Here is a 16,501-nt window from a genome sequence, read left to right on the forward strand (position 1 = left end):
GATGAGAGGTTAGCACCGGCACGGGGTGGAGCACAGCACTTCTCTCAAGTTTGCCAACTTCATCACTCGGTCCCTGAAAGAGGTCCCATGAGTACAGCCAGAAGGAACCTTCAGATTTGGAGGGACCACAAGCGAGAGACACCACCCTACCCCCTCTCACCCCCCACCAGCGGCCACTGTCCCGGAGGCAGCAGCTGCTGCGGCGGCAACTGCTCGCATCCCAGCCCGGCTCGGGTTACTGCCTTCATCCTCCAGCATCTCTAGCCAGACAGGGAAAAGCTTGTTCAAGTTTGCAGCGGGACTCGTCCCCGTGCGAAACTGGAGCTCCAGGACTCGCCTTCTTCACCGCGTCCCCGTCCCCAGAGCCTAAACAAGACCCGCAAACGTCGTTTCCTCCCGGGGTTCTGCTTGGAGGTCAGCAGCGGCTGTTGGGAACAGATTTTGAATCTCGGCCGGAGTGGTTGAAGACCAAGGGAAAACAGGTTGCGCTGCCAACCGCAAGCATCTCAGGACCGGGTAAGAGTTAAGCAAACTCAACTCTGAAAGCCTTTGGCCTTGGTGGCTTCGGGAGTCTCTTTGGGACCAGAGGCACCCTTGGCCAGGATACCTCCTGGTAATGGAGGCGGAACAAGGATGGGTTGTACCGGTAGGTAGTTTGCTTCCAGGGGCTTTATTGTCTTTATTTGTGTTTGTTTTTGTTATCTGGGACTGTGAAGGGAATTTCGGGAAAGATCTCTCCATGATGCCCGTTATTTTGTTTATTTTCCTCCTCTGTGTTGCTTTGCCTGTGCGTGTTCCACGTAGGTTGTGGCACTGGTGGGTGCAGGGAGATTTGGGGGAACAGCCTACAGCTTGGGCCTGGTCTTCCTCTGAGGTTTGTTTAGGATTACTCTGGGATCTTGACTTGTTTCCTAAACTTTTCTTTCTGTGGTGCTTGATATTCAGTTTGTGATTGCCAGCTGGGGGTGCCTGTCTTCCTGCCTTTAGAGGTGCTGGGGTTACAGACAGGTTAACAAACCATAGGGGTCCTTGGGGAATGCTGAAAGGGACAGTTCTAAATGCCACACTTACTTATTTAAAGAAAATGGATTTCTGTGGGACTTTTTCTTTTAAATCTTTTCACTCTGGGACTTTAGCACTTGGTTTAGGAAAACATTTTGCCTCTTATTATTATTGTTTTTTTCTTCTGGAAGTATTTTCCTGAATGACCCTACTGAATAAAAAAAAAATATGGGAGACCCTATTTGCTGCTTCTTTCACACATAACCTCACACGAACCCCCACATTTTTAAAAGGACAGTGAAAGCCTGGAATTTTATTGGCCTGAACGAGGCATTATTTCTGCTTTTGGGTAATAATAGCCATGCTGTGCCAAGGCAGAGAATGGCATCCGTAATCCTTTATGCCAGGTCTTACTTTGTACACGGTTTTCTCAAATAAAAATCCTTCATTCCTTATGGGTAAAAAGACCAGGCTACATGACATCATCCAGAAATGCCATCAGCCTGACTGGCATGCTCCAGGGAGTCAGTTTGCATGGTACTCTTGTTTTGTTTACAAGGCCAAAGAATTTCTTTGGTAAACCCCTAGGGTCTTGTGATCTGGGTTCAGTGTTCCGCTCTTCTGCTTTGCAATGGCGTGGTTTGGTGTGGCTTACCATATATATGTATGTCTATAAAATCAAGGTGAAATAATGGTGCTTACTCTAGACCCAAAACTGTTAATGCATGGGTAGCCCGAACAAGTCCCACACAGAGGAGCCATTATCGTGTTATGGAGCTACTTTAAGGGTTGTGCTGCTTTGATTATCCCCTTCATTAGTTATCAGCAAGAGTTAGTTAACACTCCTATTGGCCTTTGAAGACTGAGCTCATTGTCAGGCTCCACCACTGCCTCGGTTTGCTCAGCTTAGTTCATAGGCTGCTCTCTGGTTTCTGCTGGGTGTTTTCAGTGGAAAAGGTGTATGTGGGAGGGCGGGGCTCTGAAATGCTGGTTCATGATTGGATGCCAAACGGTGTGGAAAGCAAATAACCTCTGCACTTCCTTAGAAACCTTTTGCATTGGCATCGTGCCTTTTGTAGGTCAATCATTCATTTGGCAAACTTTTATGAAGCATCTATTGTATTTCAATGGGTTTTTGTGTCAATTCCTTTGGTTTTATTTTCAAAATTAGTATGTGTAGTTGCTTTATGATTTTTCTCTAAGTATGCCAGAATTTTCATGTGACAGTAGCCCTGTATAAAGCAAATCCCAAATACTTTACAAATCTCAGCACCTGACTAAACACACACACAAGCACATACACTGAGCATTTCAATGAAGTATTCAGTGTGACCTCAGACAGGCTGCTTCTCTTTTTTGATATCGGTTTCACGATGTGAGCTTGGCGCACGGGTGGGGGTAGAGAAAGAGCTTGGCTGTACCTTCTGGTCCTAAAAGCATTTACACTAGCTGCCTTACTTCACTGGTAGCTGTGTTGGGCCCGCCCTTCCCATTTTTAGCATTTGTTTGGGGTGCGTGAATGACGGAACTTACATCTTTGTAGGATAACTAATGATAAATAAAAAGGAGGGTGCATTAAATCCACTCATATTTCATTAATTGCTTTCAGACTTCGGGGTACAACAAAGCACGGAGAAAATTTTTTTTTTTAAATATTAGATTTTTTTTTTTTTACCATGAGAAATTACTAACACTCAATCATTTTTCCCCCTAAACAAGTAACAGTTGTTATGGTTCATCCGTGTGTAAACCTTGGCCCTTCCCTGATTCAGAGGCAGAAAGTTTTGGGTAAAGTTGAGCACCTCCACCAAGTCCCGCAGTTGGTTCGGAGGCCAAACAGTGTCACGTGCTCGTTTCACAGCGGTGGGTTTGCCTTCCTCAGAATTTTTGCTCCGATCCAATGAGAGATTTAAAAAACACGTATCTGATCATGTGATCTCCTTGCTTAACTCCTCAGCAGACCACTAGAAGCCCTTCGGTGGCGTCTTTTCGGGGCTTGTTGAAAACATAGTTCTCAAGTCAGTGCTGGAGGAATACTGGGTCCTCTCACAAAGCCCAGTCAGCCTTGTCCCCATCCTGCATGAGATCATTTTTGCACGGCCACCTGTGCTGTTCTCTGCATCCTTGATCCCCAGCCCTCCAGTCCCTGAAGATCTCATTATGTCCCCCCAAATACGGCACACTTTCCTTTCTCCAGGGCCTCCCTGTGTAGATGGTTCTTATCCGTGGGAAATGTCTGTGGCCTTCTTTTCTGTGTAAGTAGCTTCCCACAATCCGCTTATATTCGAAGGTACAGCCTCAAATCAGACGTTCCCTCTGAACTTTCTATTTGTCTCGGGAGCAGTGTGCGTCACGTGAGTTGCCATTCTTCTCTGTGGACTGCCTCCAGACAGCACTGGCCACACTGTTATCTGAATGGCATTCCCAGCAGGTTGATGAGTCCGTTACTCAAGTGGCTGGAATATTAGAAGTTATGAAATAAATGCCCCTCCCCCAAACTTGGGGGAAGAATGAATGAATAAGCAGTAGCTGATGATTTCCTATGTATCTACTACGAGTGGTAGAGAAGTCAATAAAGAATTTACTACTGTCTAGAAAAGACCTATGGAGTTAATAGACAGTCGTAGGAAAGAAGACACTTTAGACTTTCCCAAGTGGGCTTACAAAGCACCACATAATTCTGAATTCGTACTACATGTTCAGCATCACAGCAGGGGCTACGTATGACAGAGAGATGCAATTATATTTTCGGATGGTTTTGCTTGTGAATAACATCGTCCTGATGCTGTTGTGGAGGTGCCAATATCAATCAAAATAGCCAACATCGCCCCATGCCTTTCAGAGCATAAGGCACTTTGTCACATGTATAGTAACTGGTTCGGTCCTGTCGTTCTGACTTTCCCACAAGGATACATTCCTGAAAGCATGTCTCAAACACAGGCTGGAGCTGTGTAATGTGAGGGGTGGTGGCCACAGAAGGCCAAAAAGCCTCAGCTTCTATGTTGCTGTCCAGACACAGCATCCGACGTGCTTCTCTTTCTTTAACGTTCCTTTCTTAAGCGTCATCTGCTTTGATTATTTCCTCCTCAAATAAGCGAAAATTAGCCCATTCAAGGTCAATTAACAACTGATTCTGTGGACAGCTCTGCCAAAGTTATCCGTAATAACTTCCGCTTTTGTCCCACATGAAATTTAATGAGAAAAAAATACTTCTTATAATTGCCAATAGAGTTTTATTTTTCCTGTTTCCACTTGCTTTTTTTTCTTTCTAAGAATGAATTATGTGAATGGTAGTGAATGCTGCTGCAGCAAAGCTGAACTATTGGCTCATGGCAATTCCACATAAAACAGGCATGGGGGAAGTCCGTCCACAGAAGGGGGCCTGGCAGAGTCGATGAGTGAGCATAGGTACCTGAGGGCTCCTCTGCTCTCAAGGATGTAGACCCAGGATTTACTCTTCAAACTTATTTTATTTTAAGACTGGATGTAAGACTCATTGAGTCCAATTGATTCCTTTTTTACAACTCTTTCCCCCAAATGGTCTCTTCCTGTCTTAACACACACATGTCTGATGTTTTACCTGGACTTTCTGTGTATCTGAACTGCCTCACTTACTCATTCATCGGTTCCCCAAATCTGAAAACCCTAATTTTTTTTATTAATCTCTTATCCACATTCAACACTGAAGTTGAGTTTTCACTATAATCATTCTTACTGCTTTTTAACGTATCTTGTATGAAGGGTTAATTTAGGCAGCTTAAAGGATTGCTCATGCTGTGAATGGAAAAGCACGATATCCATACAGAGGTGTTTTATTTTATTGAACTTCATGCGCACAACTGCCACATTGTGGCACAGTGGCCAGAAAGCTGCTCTTTGATGATAAATGCCGTGCCTTGAGCCAGTCTGGAAGCGTGGCTGGAACACTGCATCCTGTAGTTAACACTATTAATGTCTATTGATTTCTCTCCTATTTAGTTTTTAATGATTTATTCTCCCAGATAAAGAAACTATGTAAAGCATTCTAACCACCTCAATTTCCAACTCAGAGAGCAGTAAATCAACCCCTCTCACCCCCGTAAGACGAGGGAAATAGAATTTCAGTATGGAACGTCTCATCTTGCTAGGCGCACGTATAGGATATTAGCATCTGTAAAAACCATCAGATCTTTGGAGCAAGGAGGCCTCATTGTAGGGCTGACCAAGCACTATGTTATTAATGTCATGTCCAACCCAGATGAGCTGTGTAAATATGGGCTAGCTCCAAAATACAGCTGCAGGTGGCAGCTCCTATACTGGGTCTCTAACAGTTCTTCTAAATACTCACTTTCTTGTTTCATTATTTTGAGACAGGGTCTCACGTAGCTCAGACTGACCTCAAACATGTTAGGCAGCCAAAGACAACTTTGAACTTTGGATTCTTCTGCCTCTGCCTTCCAGGTGCCGGAACTGTAGGCATGTGCCACCATGCCTGGTTTACGCAGTGCTGGTAATTAAGCCCAAGAGCTCCTGCGTGAAGGCAAGCACTCTACCAATCATAACACATCCTCAGCCCTCAGTTTGTTCTTTTAAGATGTTTGGGGAGCTGGACGGACAGTTCAGCGGTAAAGAGCACATATGGCTTTTGCAGAGGACCTAATGTGGTTCCTAGCACCCATGCTGGGTCCAGGTACCACTACTTGTCCTCACACTCCAAAATTATAATTAATAAAAACAAATCTTTGAAAACACATCTTGGAGATGGGTGTGGTGACACACATCTTTCATCCCGTCACTCTGGAAGCAGAGACAAGCAGATCACTGTGAGTTTGAGACCATCCTGGTCTGTATAGTGAATTCCAAAGGCAGCTAGAGCTACATAGTGAGAGCTTGTCTCAAACAAACGAAAAGATGTTTTAGAGGTCCTGGAAATTGAACTCATAGTCTTTTTTTTCTTTTCTTTTCTTTTCTTTTCTTTTCTTTTCTTTTCTTTTTTTTCTTTTCTTTGTTTTCTTTTCTTTTCTGAGACAGGGTTTCCCTGTTTCTCTGTGTAGCTTTGGCTGTCCTGGATTTGCTTTGTAGACCAGGCTGGCCTCAAACTACAATGATTCACCTGCTTCTTCCTCCCTGAGTGCTGGGATTAAAGGCATGCCCCACCACACCCGGCTTGAACTCATGGTCTTGGACAGGCTAAGCACGCATTTGTCCACTGAGTTCTATGCCCTCAGCCTTAAAAAAAAAAAAAAGCTGATAGAAATATAAAACCAAAATTCATGAATGTAAGTCTTTTTTTTTTTTTTTTTATGGAACAAAATAGAATCACAACATCTCTGTTTCAAATTCAGGAAACAAATCTGTCATCCAAAATGGGGGAAAAATAAACTACTACTTCTCACTAATAATCTTCAAAAATAAAATTTGAAAAGTAATTGTTTTGTTCTGAGACTAGGTTTAAGTATGTAGCCCAGGCTAGACAAAATATCAGTGGTCTTTTGCCTTAGCTTTCCTAGCATTGTGCCACCATGTTTGGATTTAAAAAAACAAAAAACAAAAAACAAAAAAACAACTTAACTTTGAATGAGGAATTGATGACAACACACTACTTTGTTGTTGCTGTTTGTTTTTTTACAATTAATTGGTATGAATTGTATTGGTTTCCCCATCATATATTTATTAGGTGTACAGTGGGCAACAACAAACATTACAGTTGCCAAGAAAGACCTAATACCATTAAAAAAATCTAGATTAAAAAATGCCTACATATGCACCCAACCAGGTAAAGCTGGGTGTAGTCGGGTCCAGGGTCAATTTGGCAGGTCTGAGAGTAGTTCCAGGTGCAGGCCAGGAAGAGAGTGGTGTGTTCTGGTGGGGAATGTTCTGTTAAGAGAGGATTTGCATAGATGGGACAGCTCGGGCAGGACAGTAGGTCCAGCGAACACATGGCAGTGGGAGCAGTGATGAACCGTTTCAAAGGAGAATCACTTTTATGGCAGCTATTTATGGAGCCACAGGACTGGATTCCGTCTGCCCTTCACCTCACTACCCGCCTTTTAAAGGAACTCTTCACATTTTACTGCTATTAGTTTGTTATAGAGACCAGATGTGGGCACCCTACTGAGATTCAAATAAAAATTGACTTAGAGTTCCCTCTCCATTCACCAGAAGGCATGACTGGAAAGCTTGCACCTATCCATCGTTGAGGGAGTTCACAGGAAGGGGATGGCCAGGGCTTACATTTTCTCTAGAGTCATCCGTGACGGAATTCAGATTTACTCTTGACCTGTTTAAAGATTATTTTGCCGCATGATGGTACTGTCTCAGCCTGAACACATTCATACCTAGAATGATTATCGCTCTATGCAGTGAAAGGCTTTGAGTAGTTGACTTTTAAGCTTTGCGATTGTGGAAACAGCTTATATTTTAATATTTAAAACAAAATATTAAAGATAGTCTTGGTAAAAAATTTTTGAGGGGTTAAGCAAATGTATTCCCACTGAGAAACCATACAAAGCTAGACACAAACTAAACAACTAAACTAAAATGTTTACATTATTCTGTGTGCATATGACTGGAAGGCAAACCCAATGTATGTGTTCTTCAGGACTGTCATTCATCCTCTGAGCTACCCTCAGCCTAGCATGCTTGTTTGCTTGTGTTGTTGTTGTTGCTGGTGGTGGTGATGGTGGCAGTGATTTTCTTTGGGTCATTCTGCCATTGGAAGCTGTTCTGGTCTGTCTCCTTCCGATGCTCTAAGAAGACTCTGTGGGCTGCTCCAGCTCCCTCCTTCCGCTCTTCCTGCCACACTTCTTTCCCTAAAATTCCCATTATCTTGAGGACAGCCATTAGTGTTTTCCGCATCCCTGTCTCCTTTCCCATATTCTTTGGTGTCCTCATCTCTGTGCCTTTTGCTTTCTGCACTAAGGTTTGTAACCTCGGCCCAGCATTCTGTGTGAAGCCCTGTCAGTCAGCATCTGCCTTGCCTCTAGTTCATCCCTGACACTGACGCCGAAATGTTATTGGTAAGGTTGCCACTGCTTTGAACACCTGTTCAGCCCATGTTCTTAAGCTTCTGTGGCTTGAGAACAACCTGAAGATACCAATGGGTCTCTGGATTCCGATTTGGAAGGTGTGCTGGGCCTGGGGATGTGCATTCTCAACAAGGCAGGATGATGTCAGCGGTCTCAGGGTGCAGTAGAATTCTTGTTTGGGGTTACAGTGCCCCATTTAAATAGCATGTTTTTTTTTTTTTCTTAATTTTTAATTTTGGTGATGGCTGGAGTGGTTCATGAGAAATCGCTGGTCTGTGAGTAGCCGTTCCTTTCCTCCTTACTTGGAGGAACAATAGCTGTAACACAACACTATTCATGTGACAGACAGAAAAAGGCACCCATTGTTTGGGGGTTGGCTGATGTTCCACTTGGCTCTGGCTGGCTGTCGGATTGAGCTTGGTAGCCCCAAGGAAGTAGACACACTTAAATCAGAGAGACAAAGAAAGGAGGTCAAGGCCTTCCAAGTTAAACTTCTTGCAGCAATGTGTCAGAGGTAGGGTTTGGGAAGGCAAAGCATAATTCTGGGGAAGACTCATTCATCTGCTGCTTGATGCTACAGACACAGCACAGGGAAAACAAAGTTGTTAGAACTCCAGTGTGTTCTTGACCAAGAAGACATTGTTTTCTACCCTTGTCTCACTGACTTATTGGATTATAGAATTTTATTACTTCTTTTATAAGCCTAAAAGATCTCCCTCCATGATAGGCAAAGACATATTTCTTAGCTTCTTCCAACCAGGTTCATCAAGGACAGATATCTGGGCTAGGGTTCGAAAGAGGGCTTGCCTCGAACTAACAAAGACCTGGGCTCAATCCTCGTCATCACATGTAAACGGGGCGTGGTGATACATGCCTGTAATCCCAGCATTCAAGAGGTAGAGTCAGGAGGCTCAGGACTTGAAGGTCATCTTCAGCTCCACAGTGAGTTCCAGGCTAACCCAGGATTGTTTATCATTTACCACACCACCACCACCACCAACCCAACTGTTAGCTCTCCAAACCTCTCAATTATAGTCTAATGTCTCAGAAAGATTTTGTGGGTAATAATCATTACTGAATCTGAAATGTTGATAGTTCCTATCCAAATCTGATTTTGAATAGAGATCTTGCATTTGAGAGTTACTTTTTGAGTTCAAAATATAATTAACTCCACCAGAAAGTTATTGATATGTTTAGGAAGTTATGATGCTTTTTAGATACCATCTCTCATTTCCAACTCCCAAATAGAATCCCTGTGCTGGATGGAAAGAGTTATAAACTTCCTGTAAAGATCTAATTGTGAGATCAACAGCTGGACACATTCTTTGAGTCAGAGGAAGATTCAAGCTCAAGGTCACATCCTTTGCAAAGGTCGCAGACTTACTTTCCAACAGCATTGTTCTTTTAGCCTGGTTACTCCCTTTATGAAAAGTATGTCATTCATTCAGACTTTGCCTCTGGGTTTCTTTCAAAAGGACACTCTGTCCCTAGTTCCTGTGCATATTTGTGAGCAGCTATTCTTCTTGAGTCTTTCTTAATTTTTTTTTTTCTTTTCAATTAGGCAAAGATTATTGACCTGAGGGAAGCAGGAGGAGGAAAGCCTTGCTGGCTGTAATGGGTTCTAGAGAGAGCATTTGTATGGAGTGTTCAGGAAGCTGGTGCCCTGGGCCTGTTGGAATCCTTTCTCCTCTGAAATAAGAGGTTTCCTGGCTGAGAGCATTTGCCTTAAGTAGAGTGGTACCCAGGAGAGGGCAATATATGACTTCCTTCAGGTCACTTAAGGCTCCTAATTAAGTCTGTACTTGGACCTTGATTATAGATTATCATTGCAAATCCATTAAAGAAGAAGAGACGAGTGGATTGTGGAGAGGCAAGTATATTTATTTTCATTAGCTTTCCACTCTCCCCTCTCCTGTAGTTTGTTTATCCTTTATTAAATGGGGCTCTGTTTTTGCCAATGATATGTATTCATTTAGAGCAGAAAGAGTGAAGGGGAAATTTCACCGGGCAAAGTGATCATGTTAAATTCTAGCTTAAGTGAATTTTCAATTCCTTGTCATTAGGCCAGATCTTCGGCTCTGTTTGTGTGAGATAGAAAGAGGCTCTTTCCTCAGTGCTCAGAGGGAAGACTGCTGTACCATACTTGAAATCACATAAAGGTGAAGTGTTGTCTGAAGACAATAGGGAAGTTGCATGCTGTCTCTCTGTTGTTGCTTGTTATATGTGGTCTTTTTCATTTGTCCATTATGTTAACTATTCATTTTGCTGTTGTCCAGGCCCCAAATGGTATGTTTAATTCTAATGCTGTTCTAGGCATAGGATGTGAGTTGGGATTTAGTTTTCTATCAGAATCTATATTCTGTCCACGGAGGGCTTGGTTCAAGCAGGTGCTGCTTTATATGGATGTGTTTGGCTTGCCAGAAATCCTTGAGCAGTTAAATTTTGATGTGTTTCCTTTTCAGTGCACTTTTTTAAAGTTGATGAGAAGTTAAAAACTAGAGCCCCGTGTTTACTTCCCTATTCTTCTTGAGCCTTTCTTCTTGTTTTCTTTTCAATTAGGCAAAGAATATAGACCTGGGAGAAGCAGAAGGAGGCAAGCCTTGCTGGATGTAATGGGTTCTAGAGAGTGCATTTGTATGGAGTGTTCGGCAGCTACTTATGGTGTTTGGAATTAAATCCTAACAACGAATAGAAATTGTAAACTCTGGGAATTCCAATTGCCTCATGATATAGATCTTGCTATACCTGGAGGATAAATTTTACTGTCTAGAAGTTACCTTCACATAGCAGGAAGAGCTAATGTAAAAAACAGTGGGCTCACCCAGACATTATGTTTGTCTAGAAAGCAAATCCACTCCCTGAGAGGTTAGCAGAATTCCATTTTTTTAGAATCTAAACTCAAGATGTCTCAACAGTAGGCTATTCCCACATTCTACCTTCTTCCAATTCATACTATTCTTCCATGAAAAAGTAGGAAAAGACCATGTAGATCATGGGTGTTTTTCTAACTCATTAGATGACTGTTCTCTGTCACACACACACACACACACACACACACACACACACACACACACACACATAGACGAACACGTACCCTACTGTTTTCTACAGCAGAGTACAGTGATAAGTGTGTTTCTACCTCGCCTGTCTCAACTGTCTTAGCTAATAGACTACCCCATGTTAGTGGGTGAGGAGGGGTAGCAGAGCAGCTGGTGCCTCCTGCCACACAGCAGTCTGTCCTTCTGTTTCCTGCCATCTATCAGTGTGGAGCTATCTAGATTGGCCCAGAGTGAGTCATTGCATCTGTGGGACACCCCACTCTGTACTCTAATATAGGATGATAGATTCAACTGGAAAAAAATAGGAGTGACTTATTTTCCACAGGAGAGTTTGAAGCCTTGGCTTGCACATGAGCATGCCATCTGTGAGAGACCATAGTTTGTATTCTCCATTTTGAACATTGATGTTAAAGATTAAATACTGATTTATGCAAACATGTGATCACAGTTGTGGGATAGAAGGACAAGATTTTGATGGTCTTGCTCTGCTCCTGGCCTTGTCATTTACAGTGTGAAATATGACAATGTAGTCTGAGATTCAGTCTCTATTCCTAAAGTGTTATGACCTTGAGCAAATGGCAAACTCTCTGAGATCTGTTCATTGCTGGTGACATGATACTAGTATGTAACTCAGTTGCCTGTGGTGCAGTGGTAAGCACATAGCAAGCTTCCTATACCTACTCTCAACATGATTCAATACCAGGTCATGTGAAAGCACGGAGGAATAATGAGTACACCCAGGAATTAGCTCTGCTTATGCTTCAAATGAGTGGCTTATTCAAGGGCTTAAATCAGATTCTGCTAATTAGCATAGAATTTAAAATGTGCAGTCTCTGATGTAAGTGCAAGCTATAAAGGATTTTAAAATATTCTGGAGTATAAAAATAGTTAAATTTACTAATGAGCATATATGTTTAATTATAGTATTTTGCTAAAAGAAACATTATCTTAGGCCACGGTAGAGGACAATGCAGCCAATTTTGATGAGAACTGATAGACTAAGATCAGAAAGGAGAGGAGAACCTCCCCTATCAGTGGACTTGGGGAGTGTCATGCATGCAGAAAGGGGAGGGAGGGTGGGATCGGGAGGGGAGGAGGGAGGAGCTTATGGGGGGATACAAAATGAATAAAGTGTAATTAATAAAAAATTTAAAAAAAGAAGCCAAAAAAAAAAAAACATTATCTTAACTATAGGATGGGACGAAGCTGCTGATATCTGAACTTATTTTTCTAAGATAGCAGTGAGTTCAAAACAGGCACTGCAAGAAAATCTTGTGTACACATATTCATGGAAGCATTATTTAAAACAGTCCAAATCATTTTTTGATGGATAGAGATAACCCACATGTCCATCAGTTTAGGATGAGAGGCAATATACATATGCGCTGTAATATTATCCAGCCACAAAAAGGAATGACACTCAGCCCTGTCCTAAAATGGATGACTATGTTACATAAAGAGAGAGATACATAAAAGTCTACCTGCTATATTATTTCTTTTATATGAATAATCTAGACGAGAAAAACCAATACTCTCAGAATGTAGACTGGTGGTTTGCTGGGCTTGGGAAGGGAATAATGGAAGAGACTGATGGATATTTGGTGTCGTATTGAAGTGAGGGGAACTCTCTGGAAGTGGATAGTTATAATGATGGTGTTTGGATAACATGACTAAAACGATGGATTTTAGGTTATGTGAACTTCACCTTAACTTTTTTTTTCACCCTTTGGAATATTCAGATGATTTTTGTTTGGGTAAGGTGTATCTATATGCACAAATGGAGCAGTCTGTGCTCACTTTGTGTCTGCTGTGAGCTAAGGCTTTCCTGCTTTCTGGGAAGAAGGCCAAAGATGAAAAGACACTGCAGCATACTTATGAATATGAGAGAGGATGAGGCAACAGGTCACAGGCTGCAACTAAACCTACCTCAGACCCCTGAATTTGGGTGACTACACAAGGCTTTTTGGAAGAGGTTGAACTTTGAAAGATAGGTGAATTTTATGCCATAGGGTGAAGGAAGAGAGAATTTCAGCTTGTAGAAATGTACATGAGTGTGTTTAGGGGTGTGGGGGAAAAGGACAGGTGAGGGCAGAGCAGGCAGAGGCCAGCACAGTGTGAAGTGTTTCTATGATCAAGCATTGAGAAATAAGGGCGGAAGTGTTGGAGACAAGGATGGAAGTTTTAGAAGCTGCTACTAATGTTTAAGCTCACTAGATTATGAAGGTTTATTGTTGATAATAGGGGTGTAAAACAAAGCAAGGGGCAGCAATAAGGAGACTACTGCAATGTTTTCATCAAGCTTATACAAACAAGTTTATAAATAACTTAAATGATTTTTAAGTGAAGGGGGTGTGTGTCTGTGCGTGTTTTATGTGTTGGTGCATGTGTGTGGAGGCCACTGGACAATATCCAGTGTTGTTCCTCAGGTTCCATACACCTTTTATTGAGAGATGTCTTTCACTGGCCTGGAACTTGACCTCTGTGCTATCTGTATGGGCTCCCACAGCCAGGACTAGATGTGGCTGATAGCCCAGATGACACCTTCCCTATCTGTGTGACTGAGACCACACCAGACTCTCCCTGAGGCCCTTAAGATAACTCATGTAGCCTATCTATAGACCCCATCTTCATGGAAGAAGTGACATGCACTTTGAGAAGAGTTTTGATGTAATTATGCCTCATTGTGCACATGGGGTTGGGTTACATCAAGAAAAATTTCCCCAAATTATACTGGACTTAAATATGACGAAAATCAACTGCCCATGTCAGACTCTTGAAGTTTGAACCAACACTAGCTACTGAATCAATCGTGTTGAACCGGATTTCCTTCTTGCCTACGTTGATTGACACTCTGCTGGCCATGGTGTTTGCAGAGATCTCTCACACTAAGCATCTGCCACCATGCCTGGCCTTTTCTTTTCATGGGTTTTGGGATCAAGCTCAGGTCCTTCTCCTTGCAACATAAGCACTTTAATGACTAAGCTGTGTCCCCAGCCACGTACGTTTTATTAAGCATCTATTACCTTGCATGTAATTGTCAATGCTAGGGATAGGGAAATGACTAAGATAAGTTCATTCACTGGAGGATTTACATTCTAACAAACATTGTGAGGGCTGATTGCTGCATCTAGCATACAAGTGTAGTTAAAGGCTTGAGGCTTGGGTTGCTATAATATGGTTTAGCATGTAAACTCAGAAACGGCTTCCTGGATTTGGATCCTGGCACATTCCATCATTTATTAGATATTTATGCTTTAAGTCAGTTCTCCAGTGTCTAAGTTCTTTTATCTCTTAAGTGGGGGAATAATGATTTTATTTCCCTGACAGAGCTTTTATGGTGGATTAATTGAGATACTAAATAGACAGAACTTGGCACTGCTGTCCAGCAAATGCTCAGTAACTTTGCTTTATTTGTTTGTCAGTATCTATTTGGTTCCTATTCAGGGATTTGTCTGGGTCACTTCTGTTTTTCATTCAGCCTATTCCTCAATCCTTATGTAAGGATCTCAGGCCTAAGCTCTCTTTCATATGCCATACTGTATTGGGTATGAACTTGTTGAGTTAATTAGCATGCAAACTCAGGGTTTTGCAACTCCGGCAAACAGCAGAGTCTTTATTAACAAACTGCCATCTAGATCTTGGCTTGGGAAGAAACTTTCAGATAATGCCCCTCTTCACTCTGCGTGAAGAGTCTGTGTGTTACATCCTGGCCGAGAGGTGCAGCCTTCAGTGCTCAGAGTCTGGTAGTATCGCCTGTGCCGCAGGCCTGACCCTTGCAGTCTCCCTCCTGAGACAGTCACAGCTAGAATTCAATGTCTTTGTTTCCCCCCATCACAAGTATCACAAGCCACTGCAGATTTCTGTACCTCTTTCCCTTTCTATGAATAGGGGTGAGTAGACAGGTATCCCAGAATCTAGAAGGAAACTTGGAGCTTATAATCTTATAAACTCTGAAGGCCTTTCTTTCTCAGGCATGAATTGATTTTAGGATGTACATTCCCAGGACATACACAGTCCATGGTACCTTCCTTTCTGTCTTGAAATAGTTAAGTATGGTGCTATGAGCTGAGTAGTACCTTTGCCTCACCACCAATTTTACATTAAATTCCTAACTTCCATAGGCCTTCTTCTTGGAAATAAGGCCTATTTTAAGTTGGCTGAAAGTTGAATAGAGGAACACGGGTGGACCCCCAATTTAATAAGGCTGCTGTGCCAATAAGAAGGTGGAGACATGAGGGGCTGAGGAGATGGTTCACAGTCTGTAAAGTGCTTCCCTACAAACATGAGAACCTGAGGTCAATCCACAAAAACCAGTGAAAGATAAGGCACTTACAACAGAACCCAGCGAAAGAGTATGACACATACAACAACTGTACCAAAGAAGGCAGAGACAAGTGGATCCCCAGTGGCTCATTGGCCAGCCAGCCTAGCCTATTTGTGACTTCCAGGAAGTGCTGTCTCAAAAGAAAGGAGGGTAGTTTCTGACCTTTGGCCTCCACACACATGTACATGTGTTTGCAGAGAATTCTTGGGAGGGTGTTCAGGAGTGAGAGGACGAGATCATACATAGACTTGACAGTCACTACTGAGGAGACTAATCATCCTCTAGTCCCTAGGTAGAGAACTTGGAAAGGGATGCAGCTAGAGAGTGATCCTTAAGCTGCCTGACCCTGATCATACATTTTCAACACGACGAAGAAATGATCCTGGGTGTTGATCAGAGCTTGTGGGTTCTTGACCTCAATGATGACCAGTCCTTGGTGAAGAAGAGATCCACACTTCTCAGATGATGATGATACGGCAGGTTCCAGGTACAGACAAAAGTAGGAGAGGCTCGGCGTTGGATACTTGTATCCTCAAGACACATGGGCCCCTGCACTGTAGTCACAGAATGCTCACAGGGTCATGAGACAGTGTTTGAGGTTATTGCTGACTCAGCAGGGTGACTCAAGATGTCTGTTCTTGCTCTGAGGTTGGACCATCTGCTTCAGAAACTGGAACAGAACAGAGAATTTGGGAAAGAAGGTGTCATTCAGTCTAGAACAGACCAAATCTTCCCTTGGGCAGTTCACTAGGAAGTATAAAGACAGTGTGGGCAATCAGAGGAGGGCGCAGCCTCAGGCTGGCTGCACTTACTGAATCTGACAAAGAATGTGGAGGCCCTTCTCCACATTCTAGGCAGGTTGACGAGGGCACTTCACCTGGCTCAGGAGACAGCAAGGACATCTGGCCATGAGCAGAGCATCCTGGTAGAACTCACACTCCGATGACCAGCATCAACCAGGCCCTACATAGCACTGCCAAGTAAGTCACTGCAGTTTTCCAGACAAACCCGTCATCACGTCTGTGCCTATTGAATGTCTCCCAAATGTGTCTCCAGCCAGGTGATATGCCATTCTGCACAGATAATTATTTAAAGTCAGGCCTGTGGAT

General features: G+C 42.8%; 1 protein-coding gene across 1 annotated transcript in view; it reads left to right on the top strand.

Annotated features, from left to right (window-relative positions):
* Positions 1–446: 446 nt before the first annotated feature.
* Positions 447–16,501, top strand: part of Megf10 (multiple EGF like domains 10) — a 151,551-nt gene continuing 135,496 nt past the window's right edge. The window contains exon 1 of the mRNA XM_055622807.1: positions 447–516. The gene's annotated coding sequence lies outside the window, so the exon portion shown is untranslated. The remainder of the gene's footprint in view (positions 517–16,501) is intronic.

Source organism: Psammomys obesus, unplaced genomic scaffold (genome assembly GCF_907164565.1).
Source record: "Psammomys obesus unplaced genomic scaffold, mPsaObe1.curated_primary_1811, whole genome shotgun sequence".
Taxonomy (NCBI): domain Eukaryota; kingdom Metazoa; phylum Chordata; class Mammalia; order Rodentia; family Muridae; genus Psammomys; species Psammomys obesus.